The 25,294-nt window shown below is 37.1% G+C and overlaps 1 protein-coding gene across 1 annotated transcript in view; it reads left to right on the top strand.

The window, feature by feature from the left end:
• The first annotated feature begins 3,825 nt into the window (after positions 1-3,825).
• Positions 3,826-25,294, top strand: part of LOC117213552 (semaphorin-2A) — a 553,485-nt gene continuing 532,016 nt past the window's right edge. Inside the window, exon 1 of the mRNA XM_033458979.1 lies at positions 3,826-4,570. The gene's annotated coding sequence lies outside the window, so the exon portion shown is untranslated. The remainder of the gene's footprint in view (positions 4,571-25,294) is intronic.

Genomic DNA, 25,294 nt, shown 5'->3' with positions numbered 1-25,294 from the left:
TAACGACTTTAACAACCTATACACTGTGCAGATATGACACGTACTCGATATACAACTAGGGTGACAACAAATTTTTAATTCGTAGTGGCGTCAAAGATTTCCTCCGTCTTTTATGCCGCGTACAACATCGATCGAGAGCGAGAAACATCATCCCTGGTTATGAAATATAAACAATTCGGGACAAGCGGTAACGAAGGACAAGCACATTACGAGGAGGCGATGTTATGTTGATTATTCCAGCGAATTTTCTGCGTTACTACTTTTGTTGCATGCATGCTACTTTTCCATTGTTAGAAGTTGTTGTTCCCACATTTATTTAATTTTACTGCGCTTCAACAATTGTTTTATTGCGCATGTCTGTTAAGCGACCAATCACGGCCTAACGAATCGATATTTAATTACGTAAATCCGAGATGGAATAAATAAATCGGATGATCATTTGCCTATGGAGGTTCGTTTAGCGGATTCAATTAAAGTGCTTGTCCTTTCTGCGCCGATATTACCAGACATAGAATTAATGGAAATAATGGAGTATTATACAATATTAATGGAAATTTGTGATGTATCCATTTTCCATGAATATTGCGAATTGTAAGAATAATTACGAAAAGCGTGTAAAGATTATACCGATAATAACTAGCTAATTATTTTTGAAATACTTCATATATGAGTATTTCTAAAATTTGTTACCAATACTATTCGCAGAAAAGTATGTGGGAAGGTACAAATTGACCGTAGTCACGTAAATACATATCGATATCATTCCGTAATTTCCCTATATAAATGCGTACAGTGGAATACCCAAAAAGACCATCGACTCGTAATAGTAAATTTTCAAGTAACAGAGAATTTATTTCCAAATTGTTGGCAAAGCTATCACCGCTGTGTTGCTAGATATTTGGCATTTTCGATCAATTCGGTACCCCAGAGATCGCGGAAAAATGAGGGATCGATAGCAGCCGCGAGAGTGCGTGCGAGCCGTGATCAACGAGTTAACAATTGCGACGATTCATCTATCACGCCATACTCTTATTATAGCTACGTTACCACGATAAAGCTCATCCTAGCAGGCAGGTTAACCCAGGCCATGGTATACCGACTGAATTCCATTTAATGTTAAACCGGTGGCAGAGGGAAAACGTAACTGGACACGAGGCCGAGCGAGATAGCTGACTGAATTATGTTTTCCAGTACACAACGGCACGCTGGCCGATAAGCAATCGTAAGAATTACAATAGCACCTAATAAATAAATTTAGATAACAGACGATATTTCAACGCGCCTGCGTTCTATCGCTATGATTCGTGGAGTAAAAATATCCCTTTCTCCCCAAAATAGATCTCTCTAGTATTCCTTTCGTTTCTCCACTCTATGACGAAAATAAATAAATAAATAATTCCTACTGTGTAAAATATTCCAGCGATTTCGCGGCCGTCGCGAAACGCAGACACAACTATGCGCCGTCTGGAAGCAGAATGCATTACCGAATGTTTCGGAGGCTTCGTAGAATATTCGAAATTGTTTGCAATCCTTTCTTTCGTTGCCTGCTGGAATATTTGAAGAATCAAGTCGTTTGATTCCTACTTAAATTCGAATGTAATTTGTGTAAAAGGTGAATGCAACCATTCAGTTTTACTATTATTACGTTTTGCATTATTAGAATACATTTTTCATTGAAATGCATAACAATGTCATACAATTTTTAGAGCGCGTTTTAGTCTTTTATGTAGCAATTAAAGTAGCTAGGAATTTTTCTATACTTTTATTTCCTCCTTTTATATGTTCTAATTTTCTTCTACCACACTCTTATATTACATTCACTCATAAACTGTACGAATATTTCCTGCAGTTTATAGAATTCTTTTATTCCCATATATTTACTGAAAGTTTAACGCCTGATGTATGTTTCACCGAAGAATATATTAATGTGTAATTGTGACACAATTAAAATAGTACAATCTATGTGCAATCTTGCGTGTGTATTCCTTTGTATTCTAGGAAATGCAGCGATTTCAGGGAATAAGGAAAGAAATACGTGTCACGTAATGATGTGAAACCTAATGGTCAATCACAGAGCGAGCCATTACCATTCGCGTAGCTCATTTTTTACGAGGCTGTCAGGTTGGCGTACAACGCCAGGCACTTGCTAGTTAAATTATTTCGGATTTATGTCGGTTAGAGCTATAGTTCTTTTCACCGAACGCTTCGACAATTGCAAGTTCGGGGAATGCGTTGACGACAGAAGAAATGAAAATGCCAAGTGGGATCTACAGAAAGACATTTAAAGTGAAAAATTGAAGAGAAACGCCAAAATGGGGAAGAGACGAGGAGATATACAGGAAAAGCTTAGAGAAATGGACAGATATTCAAACATAAAAAATGTACGAAGGATTGAAGCAAAATTACGTTGCTTTTTCAATTATAGATTGATATTTCGATTCATATGCAATATATAATACTTTATAGAATTTCATACACTTTGCGGATATTTTATAAACAACTATTTATTATATAGAATTATTGGTTATAAAATATGAAACAGACATTGTTGGGTACAAATTGAACAATAATTCAGTATTTATACAGATCGATACGGTATACAGATTATTATAGATTTATTCTTGAATAACATATATGCATAAATATGAAATTCATGGAATTTTTAAAAAGCAGTAGAAGTAATACAGTTGAGCCATAATATATGGTTGAGTGAAAGTGAATAAAAGAATGAGGGCAGAACTTTTATTGCCGCATTTAGCACTTTATTTATTCACTCATATGTAATTAATTTTCGTTGCTCGTATTAATATTGTTACGATACGTTTAAAACTGTTTTCCAATGCTATATATTTTTCGATTGAGATATAAAATGAATAGGCATATCCATTGAAACCCCGAGTAATGTACGAAACGGTTCAGATAATACTTATTACGAGGTAACTTGCTGGAATTAATATTTAATGTCTCGTTATTTCATTGAATATTTTGTTTAATACATCAATTCAGCGTATTGACAATTCATACGCACGTAGTCACAATTACTATGTAAAATGTACGTTAAACGCATAATTTGTATGCACTAGAGTAAAATACAATAACGAGATGTTTAAAAGCGTAAAATTCAATGACAACAATTAAATATCGTTGAAAATAGCTACTCGAGTATATTATATAGACAAGTAATTGACATTACATATTGTATATCATACTAGAAGGAATAATGATTTTATGTTTCCCGATTAAAAACAATGATATGATGATTTTCACATTCTACTTGTAAATTTAGATTTTTTGCAAGAACTAATTTTGACGTTTTCGAACAACATAACCTACAAATGTCATACCAGCTAACAATACGGGCATATATATTAATTAAACGCGTAATGTGATTACAGATCTAATGTTTAGATTACAACATAATTAAACTTACCTTATGCTGATATTTGTAATGTTTCGCGATTATATCACGCCTGTAATTCTTTTATATCGCTCATTCACTATCCTTTATTATTGTTATCTCCTTATTATTTCCTTACTTTTGTTTTACTTTTACGATACTACAATTTCACTGTCACACTCTGTAACACGATTTCAAATTGCGATTTCATTGTTATGTTTATGATATTACTTAATACTTAATTACATAATACGATACGGCTTAATCCCGTGCACACGATTGCCATATTTGACAATTACGTTGTCTCATTAGGCGTATCGAGATATCGAGATCCTCGTCTCCCACCCGTTATGTGAAGCTTTCCTTTACGGTTTGTTTATGTCGCATGCGCACTATTTGCCTCAAGAGCAGCAGACGCTTGGTCACTCTTCCAGTCGTCGGGAAGCGTGCGGATGTTTTACATCTCTTGTGACTTGTTCGTGAAATTTGCCTCGAAACGAATATCAACAGTATTGAATTGCGTATGTTATCGTTGTCGTATTGATTCCTACGCATCGTTTACCGGGAGAAAAGTGTGTCGTCGTTCGTATCGTGCGAAGTTTTCGGTGAATCAAACAACTCTCGTTTTGGCGCGAATACCGCGGATAACCTCACAATCGAACGCCAATTGTTTCAGCGCTAGTGAATTGAAAAGACGCAGAAATACGTGAAATGTGTTATTCTCGTACGAATGTGATCAAAAATGTGGCGAAATATTTGATTAATGCGTTACGAATGTAGAAGTATCGCTTTTACATGTGTTTCCATTTAATATGGTCAATAATTGATAATACAATAAAAGTGCGAAGATTGACAATTTCTATGTAGATTGAAAGGTTATCGTTTTCAAATAATCGAAATAGATATTTATGGAATAATTCGTATATAGTAGTTTTTCGGTGTGAATGATGTATTATTAATTTATGAAAAATAGGTCATTATATCGGACCACTAGGATATTTGTTATGTTAGCTAAAGAAACTCGTTGACTCGAATTCGATAATATCCAGAAACGTGTGTGAATTGATGAAACTTTGCGTGTAATGCCAAACTACGACGGAAACTTCAGAGATTAGTACAACGTGAAAGGATTACAAGGATCGTTGTGTTGGAGCACTGTTCAACGCGTCAGTGGTAAGTCGTATTATGTTAAAATGTCTATTTATTTAACTAAAGAAAGGTATAAAATTGTTTGTCTTGTATCATGCTAGTTTAGTATATTTAACAGGATATATCGAAGATTTCCGTTTGTATGTAATTCCATTGACTTGTATCACGTTTTGTGTTTACGTTTTCTGTTTGTGTTTTCTTTTGTGTATCGGCAGGTTTTTAAGCACAAACGACTTTGTAATAAAGCACTTTCAATATACATACGTATGTATAAAACGTTCTTATTCATATACACAGGTATTCTTAATGGCATATTTTTAATTAACGAAAATCAAAGAATCGATATTTTATCGAAAAATATTGACCACGCGTGTAGAAAATATTCTACTATTCGACAAAACTGAAGAAAATTGTTATTCGGAAATTTCTCTGATCACGTCGAAGCAAACGTTTCAAACGAAATGTTCGTCCGTTCCATATCGCATTTACACTTAATGGATTTTCAATACCACGTGAAAGCGCATCGCGAGTAAACGCCACTATTCCTCTTTATTCGTTTCTTCATAATTATCTCTTCAATTAATTAAACGCACGCAATTTCATAAAATGTATATATGTATGTGTATACCTTTTTTCGTGAGGATATTAACGTGTCTACCGCGCACAAAAGCATTTGTTTTTCAGCGACATGCGGAGCCATTTTATTTTTTTTCATACCTTCGGGTCATGTAGGTAGCGTTATTATCGTAGCTCAGCATAGGGGGGCCGGCTAATTGAAATTCGGATAATGGACGAATCGATGAACGCTACCGTTGCTTCGGGCGAGAACGTCGTTTTTGTCGACATCGTTACGCGGAATTTAATTTTCATGCCTCGCTAATGTTACCACGACATTCTGTGCACATCGGCCCGCCATGGTGTTTCTATCGGTCCGTCTGAAGGGTGTTTCGTGAATCACGCCCAGGTTCCTTCGCGTTACCTCAATTTCGCCAAATATCCACGGTAATTATTAGATTTTAGCGGTAATGACTTTTCATTGACAGTGATTGGCCGTTCACTAGGTGAGGTTAATTGATTCATTAAACGGGTAAGGTCGTCCCTGAAATCCTGAGGGATCGATGGCTTGCAGAGGTCTCGTTAGCGTTCTTAGCTTGTTTAGGTGCTGTGAATCATAGTCAAGTTCACGGATAACAATATTTATATACGTTCAATGTATACCAAGAGAAACTTTCTGTCTAAGGGCAATCTTATTTATTAAAGGCCAGAATAGGGGTATTTTGGTTGGTTATTTTATCTTTATTGGTCGAATAAAAAGGTATTGATACTGTGAATAGAATTTACGGCTTTGCATGCAGAAAATCTCTAAATCTGTAGATAATACGATAACTATAATTACGTAATACCATGAGTTGGTATATTTAACCGCGTTCAATGTTGTATTTACACAAATAACAAGAGCAGATTAAAATTATCGCTACTATATTCTGCATGCTGCAAAATTACTGCTCATGTTGTAGATGCTTGCTCACGTTGTAGATATTTCGAACGAAGAGCAATACCAATAACATCAGTTTATTAATTAAATTGATAATCTGAATAATATTGTGTAACTGTATGACCAACAATTATTACGTAATAATATAATACAAATTCCTCGCTCTTTGTTATACATCACATTTTTTACTTCAATTATGATTTCAAAATAATATGTTATAAAGCACATATACATATATACCACGAAGGAACTTCACGATTTATTATACTACGTATTTCGAAACGAAACTTTTCGTATTAAGCAAGTTGCTTCTAATACATCAGTATAAATACTCCGATCAGTTGCATCGCTACTACACGACTATACATTGTGAAAACTGATACTCCGACAGAGTTTCTACCGGAGAAAAGCTTAGGTGTGTCGTGCATAAATCACCAGACAGTTTCCACTTAGATTCTACAATTTGGTTTTGTCCAGCAGCGGTGGCGGCGGCGTACGGTATTAACGATAGCTACACGATTAATTTCCAGGGTCGTGCTCGTGTGACACTCGAAATTCGCATACGCAAGCAACGTTTGCCAGTAGGGGCGTGAGGGGGAGGGAGAGGGTGAGGGTCGATTTTGCAACAACGACTCAGCGCGTTTAGCGTCTTCCCGCGTGCCGGTGTAATAAAGAGCTTCATAATTTAAAGTGACCTGTCTAGATAGGGACTTATAAATTGTTTCGGCTGGCAGGGTGGTCAGCATTATCGCGTCATCGGAATTACGAATGCTAGCAGGCTTCCCGAACCTACTTTTGCCTCCACCTCCTCCTATATACACCCTTCGTGGAGTATGGCATCTTTATTGTTTTCCACGTAGTTATGGTATCATCCCTCGTGCGTGCATGGTATTCGAATGGAGGTCCGGATTCATTGCGAGGACCCGTTGGCTGTATTTCGAGTGAAACGTTGCGCGAGATAGCCATTTCAATAGATACTCCGTGCACCGCATACCGGTAATTAGAAGCAAATATTCATACGAGATGGGAGTTCATGAATAACAACTTTTGCTGGAAAACTATCGGTGATCGATTTTAAGATTATATTTGCCAATGGGAGTATCGGCGATGTTCTAAATTTGACGATTTATAGAAATCGAATTATTTTCAGAATAGTTTGGTGGAATTAATTTCAGAAGAATGACTTGTGCAAGAGCGTTCATTTAATAGATCTAATGTATTTCTGGTATAACATAATAAGATTATTTCATCCAGTTTAGGTTCCTGGAAATTTGGAAATATGTAAATGTAAAATGAAGCGAAACAGTGACGTGTTTGAAGGCTCGTTAAATCTCTTACGTCTTTTGATTTTGAAATAAATTTATTTTAATACAAAATGTAAACCGTTGGCTCTTATTTGAGTTATTACCGGGTAACATGAATATTCGATCCAAGTTGTGTTACATTAAACTACATTTGCACGAAATTTAAGTAGGTAGTTATAGTTTAGCGGATGAGAGGTATTATTATTCAAAATATATTGTATAGAATATACGTTTTCGCGAAATATTTAAACATCGATTGATGGATAGGTTATATACATGCATATTACATTCTTCATTCTAGAACCTTTAGTCCAGAGATGTGTTGCCTTATCCTATTCAAAAATTCATCCTGATAGTCAACCGACCGTTCTGTCAGAATTCAAATCGAAGGGATGATCGAGTTTTTAAATATGCATCGATCGTTCCGCCGTTTGGAGAGTTTTGGCGGAAGCAAAACGCGTCATATCGTAGACATCTTACGCTAGTAGTAAGCGATAAATTTTTCAGAGTTTTACGAGGCAGCAAGGAAGTATACGCGATTCATACAAGAGAAGCCGTTTATACGCAAGGAAAACACCTTAGGATACAAGATATATCGATGCACCTTTCGTGCGAATTGATGTATCTTCTTCCTTCCTCACTATGTTTTCACTATTCTTTTTCACTTCTGTCTCTTTTTGTACCTTTTCAACTTTCGATACAGCTGTTTTCTCACTGTACGAAATTCACGGACTTATTTGATCGCTTACTTTCCTTTTGACGAAAATGTTCCTTTGAAGTGCGAAAATTTGTCTTCACCGTTACACAGAGGAAGATGCTGCGCGACTATAATTCCGTTACTAACCTCTCTGCTTTCATGAACATTTCTCGCACACCTATACACCCAGATACAGGCCATCGTGGAATAGAACAAACCCGACAAGCAGAAGATGTTAATACTTTCTTCTTCTTTTTCCGCCAACCATTTTTGTCAACAAAATTTTCCAGCTTTTTCACGTCTAGGTTAAGAGTTTTCTATCTACAGTTACCAAAACGCGAAACTCCAGTCAAGGATCGCCTACTTTCGAAGGTTTACCGTTTTCTTCGATACAGAGATACAACGAAGAAGCAGGACTCCGAGCTCGTACGGCTTTTTCGTGTTTGCGAGTGTCTGCTGGAAGGGAAACGAGTTCCGCGAACTTAGGCGGAGAGGGATGCTTCAGTTTCCGCGTTGCGAAAAGTTCCTCGATCCCCGAGAGGTCCGGGAATCTGCGTTCTTAGCCCGAGACGTTTCCATTGAAAGCTTTCTTTTCGGGTCGCACCTGACGGATCGACTTATCGCAAGTTTCGCCGTTCCTTCTCCGTTCAATGCGGACGGAGGGATAAAATGGGTGGGCGCGAATGGGTTCGAGCGGGGAAAAAAAGGCAACGGGGTCTCGTGGAATACGAATTCTCCCGAATAAGAATAGGATCTGGATACTCAAGGTCGACAAGCAGCTAAGGGCGAGAAATAAAGTTAGTTAGAAACCGGCGAGAAGTAGCGAAATATTCCGGTGAGATTGGAAGAATTCCAGGAATACGGAAAAGCCACGAGACTTCCACTACCGTCGGTGAATAGATTAAAGATTAAAGAAGAGCTGCGAAGAGGATTTCGAGGTTTTATTAAATATTCAACTACTCCTGCGTTTATAACATAGATATTGGTTATAGAAAAACTGGAGGAAAAGTCTGTTATCTACGAACTTGCTGCCAGTCCTTTAGAAAATTGAAATTTAAGCTGCTCCTGTTGAAAGGCTTGAAAAAAGCTACAGTCGCTACCTTCACTACGTTATTAATTGTACGTATTCGATAATACGTAATATGTCTACGTTAAAGATAACAAATTCTACGAAATGTCGAATTTCCCAATATTTGAAGTAGAATTATTGATAGCCGTGTAAAAGTAAATTTAAGTTTGTTTTATTCAAGCACTCGATCGAGGTTGCATTTTAGAGCATACACATAATGCTAAAATGGAACACGGGTTAATATAATGTAAAATTGGTTAATTGAGTAACATTGTTTAATTTTGAAAGTGATATTGGCGAATCATCATGGCAAACATTTCAACAGGTTATCTTCAGGGATACCGACAGATTTAATGTACCTGCAGGAGATTAAAAAATTTCCATGTAATTTACTATCTCCGTGTAACGAGGATATAAACAAAAGAAATAAAAAAATTCACGTCATAAATAATCATATCTTATAATTGCGAGTTCACTGTGCTGCAAACCAGTTCTTCATTTCATATTTTATAGATACGAAATTCCATATAATTTGTTCCATTTCATGAAATTTCAGACTTCATTTTCAGAATGTGTCCAGCGAATGTACCATCCAAGAATATTGACACGAAGGATGTTCGCATTGAGCTTTTCGTAACACGCGTGGAGACCTCAAAGGTCTCGGTAAAGGACCCTACACGTAACCTTACTCCTGTCGTAAAAATGCAAAGCGTTCCGTGCGAATAAAAAGCTTCCCCCGATCGGTGCGAAGCTCATGAAACTTTCAGAAGAAGCGACTATAGCGCCGCCAGGAGCATTGCGTACAGAATGCGTTCACGATGTATACCTTCTTCTCTCGCCATTTTTTCCTTTCTTCTCTTCCATTTCGTATCCGGCCGGAAGCGCGGGGTTTCCGCTGCAATGCGTTACGTGACTGCGTTCGTACTTTCCCAACCGACGATTTCACCCGAGTAGCTTTGCACTTCCTTGTGGCATTTCCTTTGAGAACTTAATTCTCCTTCACCGTGAGCTTTACTCTCGGAACCTTCGTTTAATAAATGATCGATTGTATTCAACAGGGAAAGTAAGTATGTAAAGATCTGCGAGACATTTTTCTTTGTTGGAACTTCGTTTCACGTTTAAACGTGGCGTGGTATTATTTTTAAATAATTCATAAGGCACTGTTTACCGTTCTTCTTTCATTAAGACTTATCGCTGAAAAAAATAGAAAATAATATTGTAAGTAATAAAGTAATTTCGTAAGAGGTAATTATTCCCGTGGAGAAAGGGGAAATAGAAAATAGAGATTCATCTTAGTTAACACCAATTTCAGATAGATAATGCGAAGTATTTTTTTTTATGGACTTCTTCTTCTTCTAACAAAATCTCTTTTCTCGGCGTTAGATAGATACGAGTGATTTAACACCATTTCTTTTCCATTTGCTTGGCTGATTTCTTATTTTCTTGAGACGAAGAAGAGTTATTCCGAGAATATGGATCACCGACATTAACTCTATTTCTTGAGATTCGTAAATCTCAGTCTATTATACAATAAATCTTATTTCGCCGAAAGAATGGCTATATTCTTCAATTTCTTGCATCGAATTCAAGAAGCTCTGGACAAATGAAAAAGAACGCGTACAATGACAGAAATTGTAGCAGAAAGAAGAAGTTTCATTTCGATTGAAATATAAATTTCATCGGTCAATACAATTATTTAATGAAATATTTTTCCAATATTTTAAGTATCTCTTGACTCTACTAATTTAGTTTTTACCCTCTTTTAACGCTTCTTTGAACATCCGTACTTCTCCTTACAATCTTCTCCGATAGATTTGATCAAAGACATCCAGAAAGAGTTCTTCGCGTACAGTTGCTAGAAGCTCTCTTACCTCTTTTCAAAACTCTTCCAGCTAAAAAATGTAAAGAAAGGATACCTAAACACGAGGGGAATAATGATAATGGACATTATGTGTACTATTTTAACTTGTTCTTCTTTGTACCTATTTTCTTTACTATTTTAAGATTAAAGTACCTCCCTCATTTTGAATCTGTACATTCTTTCGTTATTATAAAACTTTTGAACAATTTAATTACTGTTATTTACGGTAGTGTACGTGTGATACTTTATTTTGACTTCTCTCTCCTTTACATTTTTCTTGAGTTTTTCGACTTCTTCTAGCTTCTTTTTTCCTCCCCACGAAAAGAAACCTACCCCTGTACCTTGTAATCCACAAGGCAGAGATCTGCTTTTCTCGTTCGACGGATCTCCGAACGAGTTTCTTTTATTTCGTCGGTACTGTTACCGGAAATCACGATGCACGTGGACCGCCTTTCACAACGAGAAACGTGCCAGCCTTACCCTCCATGTTTGACAATTCGTCAGAGAAAGGGAGGGGTATACATCCGATAGTAACAGAGAGCTTGCGTGCTAAATTCTTTCTTTTTGGTCGTTTCTTTCCTTCTTGTTACAGCTTGCCTCCGGATGACGAGGTTTCGTGACAGAGCGCTACGTGATGGTCTCTATACTCGTTTATTCGACCTAGCCGATCTTTCTGTTTCCTTATATCGCGAGGATACCGACGGAAACGCCAATGAGAAAGAACGAGCCCGATCAGAAATTGTTCCTTTAACTTCAGCCAATACGTGTTGTATTTTCGGTGAACCGACAGTTACGGTAATTGAAACTGTACGATACGAAGGCTACTAAATTACTCGAAGGCGTTCCGCTAATTTCATTCTTTTGCTCTGAAATCTGTCCATTTTTCACGAACTTGAGGTTGAAACATAAATCTGGATAAACTTGGCGATATATTCATCGAGATATCTGCTTTTAATATTATAGCTGTAATAATATTGTATTTGAAATTGTTCCTTAATATCTTTATGTAGATTATTGCAAATTATTTTGTTGCAAATATCTGAGCCTAACTTAAAAGAAATACTGTCAGTATATATACACATGTTAATTGCAAAAGACCAAGCATTCATGATACATGTAATCGACAATGAACTTAATGACTTTAATTTTCTATTCGTCTTCCAAATCCATTAAAGCAAAAAGGCACGTCCTTTATTTCCCACCAATAAAAAACTTCCTATGTGTAAATAAATGGAATGTGATTGAGGGACAATTTCATTGTGGAGCAACAATTTCTTCTGAAGCTGGAATGGCCCACCGGTGGGGCTGAACGGGCCGATGCGTGGAGCTAAGGCAGTTAAGATGTTATCGTATTTCGCTGTGGCTAACTCAAGGGAATATCCTCCAGTTCCCTTCTCGTCCTGTTTCCTTTCCCGTTTCTCTTAGTCCCGGCGAGCCGGTGCAGCCCCCACGAGCCGGCCAGTCCGATTCTTATCGATTTTGGCCTCGCCACCTCCAATCGCGATAGAGTTTCGCCTTTCTTTTCGCCTTGATACCCGTTTTCTTCCATTGCTTCCCAAATCGCACTGAATCTTCTTAATGGGCCGCTGTACTACGCATTAATGTCAGATGCATTGGTTTCCAAGTTTGACCTGGTTTCTGAAATATCGATGTCATCATTCAGAGTGTTTCACGATTCCTCGACGTCAAAAGTTATGGGGTTCTTCGCCGTGATTTATCGTTGCATAAGTTCGTATAATTATTCCATTATTCAAACATGAATATTGTAATTTCTTTGCTATTTTTTCTTCATAACGAAAACTGTTTATTCGTTCGTTCGCTAAAGTTTGGCAATGATTGATAGCTAACGATCGTTTGACAGTGCCTTTAGCTGGTACCTTTCTTTATCGAATTTAATAATCGATTGTTAGTATCCAATCCATGTCTGGCACACCAAAACAAAAAGAGCATTACATTTACGTGGCGCACAGGGGACCTCTGCTATCTCGATGGCCCAAGACCTTTATCTTCGATCTTGCAAAGGCTCCACGGATTGATCTTTCACTCCGTGCTATTGTTATGTCTTTCGAATCTCCTTGATAGCCGAAGGGAGGATGTAGCGCTTAATACAGCGATCATTACTTTTAGCTTCTTCCGAGTTTCCTTAAGATCTTCACGGATATGGAGACTAATAGCTTTCCCGGATCGCTATAACTCCGGATTAAAACGGTGATTCCAGACGATCAGAATCGCGCCGATCGAAAGCTACACCCTTTAAAACTACACCATTTGTCTTATCTTTCTATTTTTTATAGAAGACTTTCCTACGTATAATCTCGAGACGGTTTAATTCCCGTCAATCTTCTTCTTTCGTTTAGGTTTCGATAGATTTTGGTATAGAAGATTTAATGGCCAAATTTGATCAAAGACAACTATGGCCTGTCATTTGAATCATAAATCCGCACCCTCCGACGAGAATTTCGTTTTATCACCGAAGAAAATGGATGTCGCCGATTTAGCTTCCACTCCGCTACACATTTTTCTTACTTTTTCCGGTGTACGTATATTCGTATTTCTAGACTTAAATTTTACGGTCTTATTCCTTATACGATAGTTTTTCTACGACTTTTATTGCAGAAGATATTGTATTCGTAATATAGTGTATAAATAGTATAGTGTATAAATTATTAGACAATACTTTCGGTACTATTATCTGTTGATAAAGATTGTAGCAAAGATAAAGAGAAGCATAAAAGTGTCTATTATTTTTACAGAAATAATTTCTTCTAAATAAGAAATCAAATATTATATAATTAAATAAGAAATCGACGAAAGATCAGTTATTAATCATAGCAAGCATAATATCTTTTCATAATTATATTTGTTTGAGGATTTTTTCAATTATTCTTCGTGTCTAAATAATCTTATACTCACAGCATACTGTGTTCGACATTGCACGAGTTGATTGATCAAATTAACAGCACGAACTTCCTTGTTCATATTAATTCGATGATTATAGAGACAATAGAGACGTAGGAAGACTTACACGCCCCTTCCTTTCTATGTATTTCTACGATGATTTAAGGGCTCAATGTTCATGATCAAAGGGCTTAGAGGGAAATCCTTTGTCTGCCAGCGCATGTGATTAAAGCAGTTCAACGATGTCTCGACATTCAGCCAATATAGCTTCAACTCCCCGTAGAGAATTTTCTAACGGAAAATAACATGGTTTCTCGTTTCCTAAACGCAACTCTGATATCACAACTGACTAATCGATCAGAGAGGGCTTCTGACCGTCCTATTACGAATGAAAAGCTGTATATTTCTCTGAAACATTGAAACGTTATTGAAAATTCTGAGACTTTTCTATAAGCAGACCAGAGAAATTATTTTGAACCTTAATAAGAGTTACACACGGTTCGCGTTTGCGAGAGGTTTGTGTTTTATAACTTTAGGAGCCTTGGAAATTTATGTGATGGCAAAGGGGAAGTTGAAGTGGCGCGTAGAATTAGCGAATGGCGGGTGTAATTCCCGTGAGCGATTTAAGATGAAGGGAAATGAGTTTCCACCCCTTCGTTATTATTCACATGTAAATAATTAATATAAATTTAGGTTGCGAATATAGACTGCGTATTTCACGTTTATTTGCGTACACATAACTTCTTGGTAATTGGAACCTGGCTGACAGGATATTTCAAATATTAGTTACTTTAGTCAGGGCGAGTAAACTCTGGCAAAATTTGATTTGAACTGAAAAATTGATTATGAATTTGAATATTCAACTGGCGTGTATACGTCGAGTTAATCCTTGATATTCGTAGATATTTTATCTGCACGACTAACAGCCACTAGTTCGCTGACTCACTGGATCGATCTAGTCGTAAGTACAAAATAGGGAGAATGGGAAAGAAAGATATAACGATTAGCGCGCCGTAACCTAACGAGGAAACAATCCAGGAAGTAGAAAGGCGTGGTCAGATAAAATGGCCCCGATCTTCACTTTTACACAGGATTGGGCTTTCTAGTATCACTCGTCGTTCTTAATACCGATTAACACGAACCAACTGTTTGTATCTCTTTTTGTCTTTTTGTGCGACATTACTTTTATTTCAAACTCGACGTTAATCCTCTAAATTAAGACAATTTGTTATAGTCTTCAGACAATTTGTTATAGTTTTTATTTGTCTTTTTCGAAGGATACAAACGTTTATAGTCATTATAAATAGCTTTCACGGTAACCAGTTGTTAAGATATTTGTGACAAATAAAACATGTACAATGCTTGAGAGACAATATCTTTAATTTGAGGAAAATGTAGCTAAAGTTCATCCATGATAGGAAAAATTGCATGCTTGTAAATACTAAAATATCTTACTCATAAAATTTGTACGTAGAAATACGTAATCATAAAGCTTGCAAATTAATACAATGTTGCAAATAAATCCAGATGTTATATTGTCCTTGAAAAAAGAAATGCATCTATACCACTGTTTCATTGGGTTTCTCGTTATCATCAAATGCATTACAAGCACAGAATGTTATAACTCTGCAAAGGCCAGTAAATCTTCGTTTTAATCGGAACATATTTTCAAGCATTTTCAGTACCTGATCGTTCAACCAAGAATCGATTTGCATGACGTTTTACCATTAGATTTTGTAATTGGAGTTCGATTCAGCTGGAAATATTTTTACATTTACGCGATTCGACGTTAATATGTCGTTGCAATTTCTGTCCCCTTTAAAGAGAGAAGATACAGCCCGGTAGATAGGGAAGATTAACGCAACGTCACAGATAAATCGAGTAAAAAGCGGAAATGAAAGTGCTCCACTTTACAACGAGTTAACAATTTGAGCTTCGTCGTCGCGCGAGGAAATACACTCGTTTAAAAATCTTTGATGCCTCCCGTGAAGGAAGAAGTAGGTCGGTGCTTCGGGGCAAGAACCGAGGAGAATTAAGCTCTCGCCTCCTTTCGCGCCACCATTTTTCTACTCTCTTGGTCGTCCTCCGTTCGTATTCCTGTCTTGAACTCGTGTATACCTACAACATGCCTCGTGGCGTCCATTTTGCAGCAGAGTTTTGAATTTACATCGTCGTCTTCCGCTTTGTTCCCGATTTTAAACCATCGCGTTTATTTTAAATGAAAAATAAAGGGATAACTGACGTTATAATGATAAGATTCGTAAAATTTTATGAAACATCGAAAATTAATTGTTTATGCAAAATGAATGTGATATTTTATTTATATAGATATCGTATTAGATTCAGTGAATTAAAGTTAGTTAAAACATTAGCACAAATTCATAGAAGAAAATGTCTTTGCTCTACTGCATACGCTGCAGAGTGTCGAATATATCTTTATATTCTGTAAAATCGATAAAATGCTTACTTTATGCAGGAAGAAATTCCATGAACTACCGTAGAAATCGTTTTGAACCAAAGTGAGTAAAAGAATTTAATATTTCTCAAATATTAAACGTTAATAATAATCCGTTTATATCAATATTCGTTTGAAACTATTTCTTTAGATTTCTATCCTCATAGCTCAGTGCATGTATTTCTATAACCCAGTAAGTTCCACGAACCTGTTTTCTTTTTCTTTTGCAACTGTACCTTTCTCAATAAAATGTTCTTTTCCCTACATTTTTGTGCAACAAGAAATCGATAATGGATTTCATACAATCTCTACTTTTTCCAGTTAAATCACAAACTTGCTGAAATATGACACGTGCATGGAAGTAAAACGACAAAATACATATTTACAGTTTTCTTAAAAAAAAACTAGGAAATTTTATATTTTATTCTACGTTATATTTTCTAATCTCAAAATTGAGAAATTACTTATCCAAGAAAGAACACGATTAACTTAGGAACGATTCAACAATTCACAACTTATTCTACAATTTAATATATTTTAGATATTTTAAGCCCACAGGTTTTGTTTCTTATATATGTGGCTTATTTAATCCCAGCAACGAATACGTGTGTTTTACAATGTATAACATTCTAGCTGTTGTCTTTCTGGCGCGCAGTAGCTTCAGTAGCAATGAGATTAACTCGATTTGTCGAACGACGAGGGGTAGATGAAGTACAATTCGGTGAGAACGGGCTCGCATGTTTGTAGGTGAATAATTATGGCGTGTTGCGACGAGAGCATCTGCTGCAATCACTTGTAAAAACTGCAGAAAATACACGGACGATTCCTGCGATGTATAATCCTCTGTAGCGTCAATTAGTTCATGGTAAATTTGCGTTAACGGATCGGTAATTAGCAGAGATTTTTTCCTCCCTTAAATAGTACGATTATGCGTGCACGATGAAAATTTAGTCGACGAGATGTCTATTTTCGTTTTATTCATTTTGCATAGCACTTTATCCCATCATGTAATCGAAGCAAAATTCTCTGACATTTCTTGCATTTTTTTTATGTATTCAGAAAATTTAATCTCGACCGTTTAATACAATTGTCTCTCTGTTTCATCTAGTATATTTAACCTAAATGTATTTCATTTTTGAGGGTCATTGAGTGGAAAAATTTCATAGAAAATTTTCCTTATTTAATACCTCCGAAATGTTAAATCGAGAATCTTTAATTTTTAGTTGTAATTTTTATCGCGACAGTAGTTCCTTCATCCGCAAGAAGAATTCGAAATTAAAATTACATAGAACATGAATAATAATTTTTCGTTATCCATTCTTCTTTCCTTTAACTCAATTGTAAGAAAAAAACTTACAAATATTAATAATTTTCTTACCGACTGTTTTCTTTGTTATTATCTTTTACCTTGTTCAGTGATCACTAAAATGATTCACAATAATATGATCTTTAATTCTCACTTATAATATCTCGCGTTTCTGCTGTGTCTGTGCAGTGAAACACTTGTACTACTTAATATCTTACTCTCCACTTAACTTATTATACAAGCTAAAAAGCGTCGTATTTCATGCGTAAAACACTATGTAACGTAATCCATCAGATTAAGACTTCACAGAAATCCTCACTGTTTATGTATATGCGTAAAAAATTAATGCAATAAACATAAAAAAAGGATTGATACCAACGATGTTTTGCAGTTTTCCAAAAGTTGCTGGACTAACAACGGAATCATGTTCCTTACATACTATTCCGGTTGAAGTAACCATGTCAGTGATCAGAGGCGCACAAAGCGCACAAAGCGAGTGTATTTTTCACGCTGACGATGGGAGAAAGTTCCCGTATCGATACGAGAAACGTACCGATTCTTTACACGAATTGCTGTAGCGGCAACACGCCACAGAACTCGTCCGATTCCTTTGTGAAACTGCACAGAAGCTTTTTACTGCATCGAATCAGAATTGTTCATGGTTAATGGAGTATTCTGCTTTGGGGAATGAAAAAGATCGAGTTTCTAACTTTTGCATTTTTTTGTCTTTTAGTTGGAAAACGAACATTTGAAAAATGCTCGAAATCTCGAAAACGTGCCCTTTCAAATATTTTGACGAGAAAGACTCTTTCTTTCTTTATGTAAAAAAAGATTTATGAATGTCGCGATTCATCTACACTAAAAAAATGTTGGACATTGATCTTACACAACCTTTTACAAGTGGAGTTTAAACGTATATTCTGTGGTACATTACTCGTTCAAGTTTCACGATGTTTTCATTCTCTCGAAGAGTTATTTCGTTACCAGTCCTGCAAACAGCGATTCTAACGAAACAGTAAGTCCACCAAGCACAACAAGATATTTTCTTTTCGTATTTTTCGTCGGGAATTCAGCGAGAAGGAAGAAACTTTACTCGTCCATGAAAATACACAGAAGAACTGGTCATTACCTGAGAAATAGACGAATACGGCCTAGAAGAAGAGCGCGATAAAGAAAATGAAGGAGACTTCTTTGACCTCGTTAAACGATACGTAAATATATAACCATAAGTCTCGGACTTGTAGGTTGAATTTTTTGAAACTGTTAATTAAAATGTTTTATTAATTGCGAGAAGGGAAAATGGTTGATTCCACGTCTTCTCAACCATCGTGCATAATTTCAGTTAATTTTATTTAGAATGAATATTAGAAGTTATCTCTCAGCAGGCTATACAAAAAATAATCTTGGCTTTTATTGGAAAAGGTATAAACAGATTGTAATAAAAGTGAAGGATTAATTTCACCTCATCTTTCTACATCTGATATTAGCATTGATAATCAAATTGATTATGCTTTCTGCATACGTGGTTTTAACTAATAAACAACCGAAGTAATCTGCTGATTTCGTTCACTATCGGTATACTACTTCACGTAATACGAAATTCCATAACATATCATTCTCCACACAACCCCCTTCCGCCGTAACATAATGAACGAGCTTCGGCATGTGAGAATTTTTACATCCACTCCATACCACGTTGTAGGTGTGTGTACTTTGAAAAATGGTGGAAGGATGTTCTCCTATAAAAGTTCCGCTTCAACTTTGATGAAAAACTTTCGGTTAGAATGTAGAATCTCGTAAATACTTTAACCGTAATTTATTCGCCACGATGCGATGTTGGGAAGGAGGCAGAAAAAAAAAAGAAGGCGGAAGAGAAGTTGGTTATTAGTTCTTCCTAGAGTAACGGTGCTCGAGATTTTTAGGAAATGAGGTCGATCTATTGACTTTAAATTAAAGCCACTGATCTCGTTATGCCATTCCCTTATTCGATCACATCGGGACTTCCGCGTATATTACGATCGTTGGGCGTTATAGCGTATATTTCATTTCCTTTGAAAGTTGGAAACGATCGACGGCAGGAGTACGTACAAGGCCCCGTCTCCGGATTCGATAAGAAGCCTTGTTGACCCGTCTCGGTTCGGTCGTTCTCGTATTTTTTCCCTCTCGACCGGCTATCGAGAGATAATGCGTCCGCGAATCTATAGATTCAGCGGTGAAGTATAAGCTTCGAAATTGAAGGTAAATTAATGATCGCAGCAGCCGGAGGAGTCGTCCGGCAGTAATTACCGATCCCATTGGGATTCGAGTTCGCGAGGTTCTTAGGGAGACAGCTGAAACGAAAGAGAAACGACTAGGCGGATAGAGAGGAGAAGGAAAACGAAGAGGGCAGACGGTACGGACAGACAGACTTGGAGCAACAGAAAGAGAAAAGGAAAGAGAGCGGTTGAAAGCAAAAGGCTGAGGAAGAGGAGGTGGAAGAAGGAATTTAACCAAACCTCCCTGTAATTTCTCGTTCATCCCTTCGCAAACTTGACGGTGCCTAGGGTTATTCTGAAGGAGTCTCGAGGTGACGGTGGTGGATGAGGGGTAGCGGCAGAGCAAGCAGAAATGGGACGGAAGATAGAAGAGAAAGAGAGAGAGAGAGAGAGCGGATGACGAGGTTGCTGTTGGAAGGAGCAAGTTCCCTCTTCGAAGGTCGGCGTGCAGTAGGTGAGTTATCGGCGTTACGTTAGACGTCACATGCAGTGCAGACCTGGCAAACCTCCGCTCGAGTGCTCTAGCGCCTTCCTATCTTCGGCAAGTAAGACGCGACGTCAGATGCAAGGCAAACATCTCAATCCTAAGCAGATGAACGCGTGAACAGTACCGGCGAACCTATCGTCATACCCTTGTTCTTGTGTTTCGTCACGTAATGAGCGTTGTAATTTCTAACATTTGTGAACTTTCTGCCTTGCAGGAAAAGGGTTAGAGATTAGGAAAGTCGTACTGGCGTATAGAAAAATATAAGAAAATTCAGAGTATTCGCGATCGTTACGGCTATCTTTTTTTAATTAGAACTACTTCGGTGCGTGAAAACAGCGACAATATATCCACGAAGAGCAGATTCAAGTTTCTGAGAACTCGGAAAAAGTTTCAAAGCCCTATACGAAAGTTTTCTGGGACACGGAGGTTTATAAGCTGAGCAAACATTTGTCAACAACGCCGCATCTTCGTTCAAAAGAGCGGACAGGCACGCAACCAGAGAGCGGAGAAACGAAAAAAAGAAACGATCTAATGATTAATACAGTTGGCTCGCGCGAGTGTCACGTACAATTGTATCCGTCTACCACAGGTAATCGTAGTCGCGAGCGAGACATTTCTGTCGTACGCTGCGGGTAAAGACAAGAAAGAGTGTATCAAGCTACGAAATCCTGAGAAAAACGAGGCTGCATTGTTCTCTATTGACTTCCTGATCGTCGGTGTCCTGTACTCGCACGCTGCGGTACAAGAGAAATGTTCTGTTGCCAGATGAATAACGAAAATGGGCAACCGTTGTAGCGGCAGTTTTTCTTCTGTCGCGGAGAAGAATACGACATTGTCGACCTAACGGTCGGAATATATCAAGAGTCATCTTTTTCGATCATTGAAAACGATAACTGTAGCTCGCCACGTGACATTTCGAGAATCATGATTGTGTTTCGATGACAATCAATGGATTTTTGTTGGTGATTTATCGATGCGCGCGAAATTGAATTTCTCTTTCTCAATCGAAACAATTGTGCGTCTAGCGATGCTGTGAAATTGGATCAGTTGATCCTCAATGATGCTCTGAGCTCGATGACAATTAGCGTCGGTGGTTCACCGATTACGTTTTGGAACTGTTAATTAATATCGATCTCGTGGAACTAATAAGCGAAGATATACCGTATGCGCTATCGATAGAACGGAACACGGAAACTCGTGCAAAATGTTGGGCTTAACGCGATGTGGCGTGACATAGAATAACGATATGCAATCAGTTCAGCGCGACGTTATCTTGTACGTATTACTTTACATTTCTTTCAGTCGATAATACTTAGGAAGTTTCGAGAGAGTTGGTGCAAGGGTATCTTATCCGCGGACAGGACACGATGGTGATTTATATTCGGGAATTAATTACGTGTCACCGTTACCACGGGGTTTAATTAAACGTACGGGGAAGTATAAAAATGAGACATCTACGTCTATTTTTTTCGATTTCGGTCTAACTAAAGCCATTCATATATATATAAATTAAACGAATGGCATGTGTTTATTAAATCGGACGTTTTGTCAAACGATGTGCCATGATATGTACCTATATACCTTTTTGTCCATTGTTTTATTTGATAACATTTTCATAAACTACCTGGAACGATCATATGTACATGTAACATTCGTAATGGATATTTCATTACATGTATTACTTTTGTCAGTTGTCAAGTTAAACGAGAAACAGTGTTGTTGATAGTCGGAGAGAGAATTATAAGGACTTAATAGCACAAATACATATAACCTCGGTATTGCTGGTGATCGATCAAAGTCAAAGGTCGATTGGGAGCTGCCAGTTCTCTCTTCAGGTCGAGAGTAGGTCGAGCCAATGCTTTATTTGTTCCTGTCGATATTGAAAGCTGGTTACTCTGTATCACGATCATCGTCGTATTGGTCTCGCTTCAAGGTTTATCATGTTAATTTCTTTATCACTTGCAAGAAAGCATGGTCCTTTAGAATTTGTTGAACTTGGTTAAGCATGATGATTTTACCACCAATGACAACGAACATAACACGTAATCATAACAACAAACATAACATAGATATTTCATTGGTCGTTGTAATTCGTTTATACTTTACACGTATCTTACATTACGGGTCCAATCGAACAAATCACGTGGCGTGATTCTGCGTTTATTCGGATTTCGACGATGACGAATACTCGCATTATTCATGTGCAAATTTGTATACGCTGACACGACAGCTCTTATAAATTATTACTTTCAAATGCGATAATATTGTCGTCTGAACATGAAACAATCATCACGATATTGGTGTGTGACGTTAAACATACTGAATTCGTATCTGATTTTGCCCAGCGTACTGTTTTGCATATAAATTCATGAACCTGATAATACAAACGAAGAAAGCATAAGTGAAATCGTAAGCTGAACTGTATTATTCGTGACAAATTTATAAACCCTTTAATATTTACATTATACAGCAAGCTACAGAGCGGGAAGAATTCAGCGGGAATAATACATTAAAATTCAACGTGGCTTGTTCAATGAATATATGTATCTAACAGAGTACAAAAAGATTTTAATAATAGCGGTCAAAATGATATTTTCAACGAATCTCAATATTCACACTTCATTGTCTTATTTACTTCACAGTGTGTTAAAAATATTAGCAATTCAACTTGAGTCTTTGGAGGAACGCTTTTATTCTCATAGAGAGGAATTTTTAATAATATCCATCAAAATCATTCCGACAAATCAGAGTATACAAACTGCCCTATTTTATCTACTACGTAAATTTGATAAAAACAATAAAAAAATTCACGAAAATGGTACTAAATTTACACGTGGATTGTTGGAAGAACGCATTTACTGGCGTATTGTCGTTTTTCTTAGCATTATGGAAATAGGATTACCTAGCCAGGGAATAGGCACAGCTTTTCAATACGTATGGCGGTTTCCTCTTAAGCAGTTTCGATCGATTCTTGCGCCATCGACCATGCAGGAAAATCTTGGACATTATCATGAAGCATCGATCTAAATCGCGTCGAATATTTCGCGATCAAGTGATGTATAATAACACGTAGTCCTCTTCGATAAGCAGAATAAGAGGTTATTCGAGTCAAAGTACATTTATCTTGACTCGGTGTGGTACATCGGCGTATATTTGTGAGGAGACACCTTCAACCCCGTGCTGGCCTGTTTCCGGCTTCGCCTCTTGATGGAATACGTGCGTGGACTGCGTTTCCAGCCACAGTCCCCGGAATTTTGCGATTTTTACGTAAGGACGACGTCCTCGTTTCGGGTTGACGACAAACTTTCCACCTCTCCGACTCGATCAGTGTCACCGTCAAAAATCGAATTTGTCGGATAAAACGTCGTCGTTCGTGACACGTTGCCTGTCGTCCGATCATTCCGCTTTGCCTTGAAATTTGTCAAATCGGAGAAAAGTGAAAGACGAACGTCCGAATGATACTAGAAAATTTTCACCGATTATTCATCATTATTAGAGTTTTCTTATTCGCATTAGTCGTGATAGTAATTGAATATTAAGTCCGTTCAGTTTCCCCGCAGAAGAACAATATTTCTTTTCGTACAACGATACTATCTTTCATCCGAAGAATTTGCATTGTACATATCACCGTTAGTTAACTTTTTAGTAGAATACAAAGATAGATTAAAAAAGAGCATTGTATATGCCTAATAGGAGAGAAGAATAGTCTCCAGGAGAGAAAGTACGGGAACAAATTTTGGAAATGAGGAATTGGTGGTATGATAGCGTGTACCAAAGTAGTAAAAACAATAGAGAAAAAAGGAGAACTTCTATAGCTGGAAGAAAAATGAAAACTGTACTAGAAAAACAAAAATGAAAAAAGGAGGGGAAAAAGTGCAAACCTTTACACAGGAGGAAAAAAAGAAATAGAAAAAGTTATCCGCGTACCGTCAAAAAGCTTTATCCGGAATCCGGAAATCTGATTCGTACCGAGGAGAAAACAGAAACAAGGGGCTTTCAGTGCGGGATTTGATGTCGTGCTAGTGCTGGAAGTCAACACGTAGTGATTTGTTATTGTAACGTCACGATGATGTTTGCGTAACAAATCCTTAGCGCGGTCTACGAAGCGTAGACTTCCTCTTTACACCTACAGCGACGCTTCGGGCACGAAATTCCACCCCTTGCAAAAACATCAGCACATCTTCGATAGAAATCGGTTGCACCATTTATCCTAACGGACTGCCAAAATGATCAACGATCTGTAGGAAGCTTATACTTTATCATGGTTGTCAGGGATTAGTGCGAGAAATTGATCGAATTCTTTCAATGTCCATAAATAGCAAAAGCTTTATTATTATTCTGAAACTAATACAATTTGTTTTGATGGTTTAAGAAAAACGAAGGTATAGCCAGTTTTTTCTTCCGTACAACAGATAGAATTGAACATGTGTATGTGACGTTACATATTGTATGTCATAAAATGAATCTTGGATTTATACTTTTTTAATTTATATCATGAATTATTCTATCTGTAATTTAATAACAAGGAAGTGGAAAATTCAGGTCAAAGATTGACACTAAACAAACCTTTATCCTACTCCTCCTATTCGATCACGGATCGTCAACTTTTCACATTGTCTATCGATAAGACTGACTGACTTAATTAACTCAAATTCCTAATCGAACCACATACTTCGACTTCAGTCTTCTACTTATACCATTGACAGCCACATTATACCTGCTTTGGCACTTAAAACTATGATCCCAGATACTTTTTATTGTATCGTGGATCACAAAGTTACACTCCTTACCAAATTCCATAACCAAATTTATCAGAGATGTTTATCCAAATCTGATACACCGGCCCTTTGGTCTTTAAGTTCTTTACCCCTACTTGTGTCCGGATCTCAGATATCTCAAGATATCTAGAGATATCTGAAGT

This window comes from Bombus bifarius, unplaced genomic scaffold, assembly GCF_011952205.1.
Source record: "Bombus bifarius isolate JDL3187 unplaced genomic scaffold, Bbif_JDL3187 scf7180000009125, whole genome shotgun sequence".
NCBI lineage: Eukaryota > Metazoa > Arthropoda > Insecta > Hymenoptera > Apidae > Bombus > Bombus bifarius.
The sequence above is the reverse complement of the archived record's forward strand: the minus strand, read 5'-3'. Positions and strand labels throughout refer to the sequence as shown.